Raw genomic sequence first — 9607 nt, forward strand, 5'->3', positions numbered from 1 at the left:
AAAGGGAAATCATTATTAGACATGTTTTTCATATTTTGCATATTTTATGCCCTATGCTATGTTGTTTGCTTTCTCGCATGCTGCTGCTGCCAATGCAAAAAAAAAAAAAATAAAGCCAGCCAAGTGCAGCTAAGGTCATTGCTATGACTCTTCAATCGCCCGCTGCTTGGCAAAGGATTGAATAGTCCTTCATATAGCTGGAGCAGCCCTAAGCTCTTTCGGCTGCTGTTGCTGTTCAGTCAACATACGCAGAGCTCATCATCATCATCATTATCATCATCATCATCCCACAGGCATGGCACATAAAGTGCAACATGCGAGCATCCACAAATAAGCATAGAAGGCAGCCAGCGCTGCATGTGGCAGCTGCATGGGGCACACGATTCTTATGTTACGCGAGGGTCGCTCCATGGAGTTCAATCTATCGAATATTAGACAAGTTGATTGAGACTAAAAGCTTACAGCTTTCTATTAATGAATTCACATTTTTTAAAATGAGCTATCGATAAACATTCACATATATCGATAGGTAAACATATTTTATACCTTCTATAGAGTGTGAAAATAGCTATAGACAGATACATATTGATATCTATGTACCTTTCCCTCATCTGCTCACTTGAAAGCATAAGCAGTTATATTTTCGCTTATTTATAGGCATACCTTTCGTATACATAATATCGAATCAAATGTTTGTTATCGATAGGCACACACTTAGTAAGCAGACTACCAAAACAAAAGTTTGTTATCGATACATACACATTCATTATATATGCATATTCTAAATTTTGGGACATTTGCATAAATTTTCATCGATAAGTATATATTTATATCTATAAAGTTCTTTAAAAATGTTTGAGAAAAAAAAGACTTTACTGTAGAAAATTGCGATATGACGAAAAAATTCTATCCCCTTAAAGAAAATCGTTCTAGATAAATCTCGATAATTTTAATTTCTGTGTAAATCGAAACAAAAACGGATTCTCTGTCATTTCGAATTATCGATATCAATAGACATATACCGATAGGAATGAATATCGAATAAACATAATATGGAAGTACCGATAGGCACTTTAATGAGTCGAAAGCAAGTTATCTGGCTATATATATCGATAGGCATTTTAATAAATCGCAAACAAGTTATCTGTCGATATATATCGATAGACATACAGATAGATTTTATGAAATACTGCATAGTTGTATAACCATTTGAGATATCAAATCTTGCCGCAGTTACCACAGCTATAGACAGACACCATATATAGCCAGACACACGTCGAGATCTTCATGCCGTCAGACAAATTTCAACTTCAACCTCATTTAGCTAGGCAGCACCTTAAATTGTTTTTCCAGCCGTAAACTGATTACGAATTATAATAGGAAATTGCTTTAAATGTTGTCTGCGTAGTGCGTGCCCTCTTAGCGCTGTAAGGAGACCCTCGTTGCAAGGACTCAAGACGCTGTCAGCGCTCCAGTCTGGGCATTAACAAAGGCGTATATAGTACTTGGTCTTGTCGTCTCGACGTCGGCATCGCCATCGCCGTTGCCACCGCCGTTGCCACCATCGTTGCCGTTGCTGTCACGCTTAGTTCCACAACTTGGGCGGGCTTATGCCTGCATTCAGCCAGACACGCATTCAATTCGCCTGCCATTCAGCGCAAATTCTGTGTATGGCGAGAGCGACATATGTCATGCATTTTTAAAGTCACATGCCATCCCCCTCTCGCACTCTCTCTCTCTCTAGCTGTCTCTTGGTTGCTATAGAGTAGCGCTGGCTGAAGTGGGAAATCAAATGTTTGTAATTAAAATTAAATATTCTATTAAAGGATCAAAACTGCAAGGCTAAAAGGATGCAGTCAGGCGGTAAATAGCAATCAAAGCGAATTGTAAGTACACTAAACACACACACATACACACACACACACATATATATAGTGACCGAGACAGACAGTGAGATAGAGAAGCAGATGTGGACGTATTTATATCATAACAAAAATGTTTAATCAAGAATCTGCTCAGAGTCCCAAGCCGAATACCGAAAATAAGTAAATAGTCAGCATGGGCATTGGGAATTTGCGGACTCGATTCACATTGCCATTGATATTGCTATGAAGCGTGAAATGTCAAGTGCTTAGTGCTTAAGTTTGGCTTTTGCAAACACTTGGCAACCCTGCGCCAAACTGCCAAACTCGGTTAGTTGTCAAGCGCTGCTCGAGCAAAGCCAATTTTGTAGCCTAGGCAAGCACACACACGCACACGCAGGCAGGACTATGTATCTCCCTCGCCCTCTCTCTCTGTCTCACTCTATCTCTGTGTGTATCATTGCCTCAATTAATAATTGAAATACATTTGACGAATGGGGAATATATGTACTTATGTCTGCTTGTCAAATTGCGTGCAAATTGTGAGGTCAACTGAGAACAGATATAATTACTACTTAGAATAGAGTGAGGTTAACCCTTGCCTAGTGACTAAAGCTGCCCAATCGACTGGCTCCACACAGGAGTGGCAACATTTGGCCGATAAGCACACAAATAAACAGTTATATTAATATGCTTAGATAATTATTGAGGCTTGAGCAAGCGCACTTAAGCATTATGAGCCAAGCAAACCCAACGACGACTTAATGAGCAGCTGTGCGCACAACATATGCCTTCAATCGGACTACAGGAGATTATACCGCTGCTATGTGTGTGGACTAGTCGAAGATTAAGTGATATATATTAATATAAATATTTATATTAATTTATTTTTTTTTAAATATAACTTCACCTAAAATAATTTAAGTTGCTTTTCAACAGGAAAGAACGTTGCAGTTGCCACGCCCCTAGTTTAGGGACGAAGGGTATACACGTATGTATGTAATTGGAATTTCCAGTCATACAGAGAGGCAGGCAGGCGAATAGTCAGCAACACGAACAAACCAATATACTCAATTTACTTTCGTGAATGAGTATAAAAAGGTGTGATTTATTCATTTGATCAGATGAAATGCCAATTATATTCTTTTTTCAATCTGAATCATATCATCTTAATCCAATCTTAATCATATCATATTTATCAACATATGAGCTCTTGCTTCCATTGTTAAACTCCCTAAATTTATTTCACCCCAAAACAAAATTTATTTTATGAAAATAAACCCCGTTTTGTCTTAACTTTCCCTATTAAAGCCACAATAATTTGTCATTCAAATTGAAATTTCTGTTAATAAAATTCAACTTTAAATATCATCTAAAGCGTTTCATAATTTTTGCATACAATTTCATAAGCCCTAAGAGTTCCAAAATTTCTTTTGCTTTAGACTCTCGAAACTTTATCCAAAACTTTAACGATTTTTTTTTGGTTTCTGGATGAATTTCCCAGCTCAATTTCATTTCGATTTTATCCCTTATTTTTAATGGGCTTTAGTAAACTTGCATTATAGAAATACCTTAGGTTGATTTCAACTCTTTCATGTGGCTCTTTAATTGAAACCAATTAGGTTTAAACTCTCACATAATTGACTGTAAATAACATTCCAATAATAATTATTTTTGGAATTTATGAAAGCAAATTGAAATTTAAAAAAAAAATTATATATATATGTATATATACCTACAAAAAAGCATTTGAAGTTGTCTTTAGACTATGTCAACAAATTACAAAATTGTTGAATTCATTAAGTTCATACATATAATTTTTATGCTTTCCACTTTTAATTTACTGCAAAATTAAACAAACTGTACGACAACCACACATGCACAGCTATGTTTTATTTGCTTTAATTCGCTTTTTATTTGTGATTTCAATATTTGCTCCGCTCATTATGAGTTTGGACAATCGCCAACACTTTACAGCTGTCACATTTAATAGCATCAAATTACTAGGGGAAGGACTGTAAATGAATATTAAAAAATATTTCATAAAAAAATAAAATTAAAATTAAAAAAAATGAGTAGCAATGCTGGGCAGTATACGACTAGGAAATACGCTACATTTGAGCTGCATTTTCACACAAATCCTGAGTAGTGGCAGGGCGGTGCTCGGGAGTACATGGTGAGAAGATGCGCTGAAGCAGAGCTGTACCTTGAAGCAGAGCCTGTGTCATGAGAGGACGGTGCTCGGGAGTAAACGACTAGAAGATACCCTGAAGCAGAGCTGTATTTTAAAGCAAACTCTGATCAAAGTGAATGACGGTGCTCGTGAGTACGCAACTAGAAAATACAATGAACCAGAGCTGTATCTTGAAGGTAAAGCCTCAGCAAAGAGAATGACGGTGCTCGGGAGTACACGACTATAAGATACCCTGAAGCAAAGGTGTACCCTGAAGCAAAGCCTTTGTCGTGGGAGGGCGGTGCTCGGGAGTACACAACTAGCAAATAAAATAAAGCAGAACTGTATCATGAAGGAAAGCCTCAACAAAGAGAATGACGGTACTCGAGAGTGCACGAGTAAACCATGAAGGTATTAAGCCTTGCCTTAGCGAAGGTGGGGGAGGCTGTAAATAGAATTAATCGTATATAATTTGGAGAATTCAACAGTATTACTTACAGATATCAGAAAACGCTTATGCCTTAGCGATAATTTGAAACAAAGTTGATTAATATAAACAGCCAATTATGACTACGAATAGCTATTAAGCTAAAGAGCTTAGATTACTTTACTTAGCTACTTCTAGCCATGGCATAATTGATGAAATATTTGACTGATGCAAACCATTTAGCCGGTTAGCGTATAATTCTAATTGAATTGCAATTCGAAATGATAAGAATGTAATTTAATATTTATCACTTCGAGTTTTATTGAAAACGTTTCTGGATAATTTGCGCTGATATGTAAAACGTGATACATATGCATAACGACCACAAATTTAATGCAATTGCACGTGTGTATGGAGGTGTGTGAATGTGTGTGTATGAGTGTGTGAATGTGTGTGTGTGTGTGTCTGTGAGTGGACGTATCTGGTCTCTATACCCCATCGCATTAAAATTATTATTGTGTCAAATCTGATAATTTATATTTGAAATGAAATCATTTTCGATTCGGTTTCATTTTGTCGTTTCCAATTATTGTTCTACTCTCTTTCTAGCTGCAGCCATTCGCTGGACTTCAAATTAGGCCGATTCCCATTTAGATTGCATTTGAAATTACGACGATGATAAATATTATATGTAAATATCCGCGTTTGCCTAATGTATGTAGCCTAACCATTTGTACACTTCCATAAAATTGTAGAGAATTTTTATTTTATGCAACATTAGCAATTCAAATTTAATTAAAGTTTGAAAGATTTAAAAAATTGTGCCATATAGATACTTGAAACTAATTTTAAAATTATTTAAAACTAGCTGGCCCGGCAATCGTTGCATTGCCCTCTATATTATTTCAAGGTAAAAAATTGTTGAAAGCTATGTTGTACTGTACTGATAAATTTATTAATCGGATTTTCATTCAAGCACCTTGTTGTAAACGACATTCTTCGTTTTTTGGTCGGGTGCAAGAACAAATAATGCGGATCGTTTGCCAACACGTGAGCATGCCACGTACAATTGACCATGGGAAAAACACGCATTTTCTAGATTGAGGCCACAAATAGTCAAAGATTGGCCCTGTGACTTGTTGATCGTCATGGCGAAGGCAAGACGAAGCGGGAATTGAATTCGTTTAAATTCAAAGGGCATATCTGTTGAGCTCATCGGAATCCTAGAAATAAGAACTTCCTCATCTTTAAATTTTCCTTTGAGTATCAACGCGTGAATCACATTGCTCATCAGTTTTCTTATCACCAAACGCGTTCCATTGCACAGTTTTGGTTGGTTTAAATTTCTAAGCATGCAAATCATGGAGAATTGCTCTTTTCATAGCTGTGTTCATTTCTTGACGCCGGTCAAGTTGTTCTTCCATATTGCCCATGAAGTATATTTGCAAGAATTTTTGCTGTGCATCTTCAATAGGTTGCAATGATCCAATGCGATGGCAAATCTGGCCTTGAATCTTTAAATTCAAAGCCATAGTTATAGTTATATTTACAAACACTATTTACAGAAATCTAACAAACTACATTATTCAAAATTTTTTTTTGGCAGTCATAGAAAATAAAATTTTTAACGTAAATTACCTTAAATATCCGTCTCCAATATTTTCCGCCCCAAATTATGTCATTTGGAAACAGGCATTGTATTTTTGAGTGTTCGCTAGAAAATGTCGTGATTCTAGTGTTTCGCCATAAAGCAGGGAACGCAATGGCTATGGTGACCGCTAATGGCAATGTCACTTTACCACTAAGGCAGCACAAACCGGGCGTTTCACCAGCAAACTTCAATGCGCCACAATGCTAGCAAACAACGTCCATTGGACCAATGCAAACTAAACGATTCAAGCTGTAATCAATGGTGCAATCATATCGAAACGCTGCTCGATTCAAATCAATCCTTGAACCATTTCTTATTGCCATTTCACGGGCTGCCTCTCTTTGAGAAGCACGAATTAAGGCCCTTCTTCCCTGGGTACTAACGCGGAGCCTTTCTCGGGCGATTTCTCGCTCTTCGTCAGATAATTGACTCGCGCTATTCCGTTGCCTAATTGCATTATGGGTCCGCCGGGAAAGATTAGATCTTCTAGGACGCGGCATTTTTATTAATAGTAATACTGCCCTCGCACAAAACCATATAAAACAATCGAGAAATATAAATATAAATAATTTACACAAATTTATGTTTGAGACAAACAAATACCTGAACTTTCGAGATATTTAGCTTTTGTAAAAGTCCAAAAATACAATTTTTAATAATTAACTTTTTTTTTTTTAATTTCGAATTTTGAATTTTGAATTTTTTATTTATTTTTGATTGTTAGGTTTTAATCTTTTGATTTTTTTTTTAATTTTTGCAGATTTTTGATTTGAAATATTTATAAAGTTTAAAAGTCCGAAAATATAAAAAGCCAAAAATACACTTTTTAATAATTACCTTTTTTTTTTTTTAATTTCGAATTTTTAATTTTTTATTTATTTTTTGAACAGTCAGGTTTTAATCTTTTGATTTTTTGCAGATTTTTGATTTGAAATATTTTTCCTTTTGATTTGAAAAATTTTTTTTTTTTTTTTTTTTTTTTTTTTTTTTTTTTTTTTGAATAGTCAGGTCTGCTCGAGGTCAGGAGACCGTAGACTGACTGACTACATTTGTTTATTTACTTCTACACTATTGTCAAAACTGTCACTGTTACCAAGCCTACTGGGTATAAATAAAATTTGAACATTTGGGGAAAAAACCGCGTTTTTCAAGTATTCGGCAAATTTTTTCAGTATTTTTAAGACCCTATACTAAACTCGTTGCGGAGACAAATCCAACAAATCAAAAACCATGAAAATTGGTTCAGCCCAAATCAAGTTATAAGCGGTCTTCACTTTTACACAACTTTCTTTTATATATATAGAAGATTAACTTTGAGCTTTAAATTAATTTGTAATTAATTTTTTAAATTCTTCAAGAAAACCTGAAAAATCCATTTTCATCACGTATAGAATTTAAGAAATGTTTTTATTAAAAAATGTTAGTGATAACATATTAAGCTTTCAAATGAATCCATACTCAGGTTTTAATAAATTGAATTAATAATTTAATTTAATATTTTTATATAAAGTACTTTAAGTTTCAGCTAATCAAAAGAAATCTGAATTTTCCAAGAATTTTTTATAACTGAAAACAACAAGAAAAATTATTTGTATAATATTTAAAGAATTTCACGAGCTGAAAAATTCAATAAAACTAAGTCTGCAAATTTAAAGGAAATTCTAGAAATTCATTTAAAATGTTTCAATAAATAAAATCAAATTTATATATTTTTTTTGCTCTATATTATATAGCTAGCATTTTTAGTTTAATTATGAAACTGTGAAATTCAGAAATATTTAAAAATTCCCTCTCAGTCAACCCGAGCATTTTCACATATTTTTAATGTGTACCTTCATGGAGATATTGTATACTATATATAGCTGACTGATTGCTGCCTTTCGATGAGCAATCAGTCGGACAAACAGTTTGTTCGCTCTCTACATAAATATATACACATACATATGTATGTACATATATATTTATTTATATAGCTGCATATATGAGCAAAGGGATATCAGGGAAACTGGATATTGTGATACGCTTGGAATTCCTTTTTGCTTTAAACTAATTGACTTGTGTGCGCTGAAGAATATTTATATTTGCTCCCCAACGACACGTACCCATCCCCCCTTTCCCATCGCCATGCCCATCCCCATCCCGCTGCACTGGCAATGACTCGCAGAGCAATGCACTCCAGCCAGACAGCAAATTGCGACCTGTTCCTGGCACCGTATACCCCTTGCCCTCAGCCACACCCACACGTACGCCTTCGTCCTTTACGGTATGTGCTGCTGCGTCCTGCATCCAGTTACTGAATCCGTCCGTCCGTCTGTCTGTCTGCCTGCCTGGCTGTCTCTGTGTTTGTTTGTTTGTTTGTTTGCTTTCGCTTATTTTTATTGCCACGCATCCTTTTTATGTCCTGCTGTGATTTCAAGCGGCTCTGCTGCTTCTCCATTTGGCCAGCCCTGCTGTTTGCATTGCCAACCGCACTGTTTTGTCCCATTGCCATGCCCACGCCCACACACACGCCACACACTGTCACACACACAAGCGTATAGCCCACTGCAATTTCACGTTGATTTTCAGCGCTCTTTGGGTTCCGGGTCTGCGTCCGGGTCACAGCTCCACCATTCGCCCTGATCTCGCTTTGGCCCTGCGGTCGTCGGCAATGTCCGTACATAAATATGAAATTTATTAGTAAATGTTATATATCCTTTTGTGCGTGTCAGTTCTGGCTGGAATTGCAATTCAGCTCTGCTCATTTGCGACAGCAACAATAACAGCGCCAGCTCATCATCATCATCATCATCGTCATCGTCATGAACAGAGCCCCATGCAGACCCAATGGCATCATCAGCTTTATTATCGTCGCAATCGCCTCGGTCTGGTCACTATTTTAATTTGCTAAATGCACTTGTGTCATGTCCAACACTACCAACCGCTCCCAAGCACCACGCCTCCTGCCTTCATTCACCTCATCCCGCCCGAAGCCCTTAATCCTTGTATGCCCTTGTAATATAATTGTCTTATTCGGAAGAAAAAGTGTTATGAAGAAGATATTTTCTGTTTGTGGAATAATCGATATCAACTAAATGATCGGTAATATTAATATATCGATAAATAATTATGATTATTGTTTTATAACAGGTAAAAAGCAGAGTGACAGACTCCATAAAGTAAATATATATATATTCCTGATCAGAGCGACGAGCTGAGTTGAGTTAGCCTTGTACGTCTTGTCCGTATGTTTGAACGCTTCGTTCTCAAAAGAAATAAGAGCTAGGGTCTTGAAATGATTTTTGCAAGTCCGTATATACCGTGGGCTAATCGTGTTTGTTTTAAAAAATCGAGAACTATTCCCGTATTTTGGTTAACGATTGAAAATATTATCGAAAACCAATTATAAAATTACATCTCCTACATCTTTAGAGCTACTTTTGCTTATAGTATAATTTGAAGCAGTAACCAACGATAATTTAATTTTATTTAATATTATCTGCTTCTCCTTGTCT

At 36.0% G+C, this 9607-nt stretch overlaps 1 protein-coding gene across 3 annotated transcripts in view; it reads right to left on the reverse strand.

The window, feature by feature from the left end:
- Positions 1–9607, reverse strand: part of LOC108619742 (uncharacterized) — a 107965-nt gene that overhangs the window by 11832 nt on the left and 86526 nt on the right. The window lies entirely within an intron of this gene.

The sequence above is a fragment of the Drosophila arizonae genome, chromosome X (assembly GCF_054131065.1).
Source record: "Drosophila arizonae isolate 15081-1271.41 chromosome X, UAZ_ARI_1.0, whole genome shotgun sequence".
NCBI classification, from domain to species: Eukaryota; Metazoa; Arthropoda; class Insecta; order Diptera; family Drosophilidae; genus Drosophila; species Drosophila arizonae.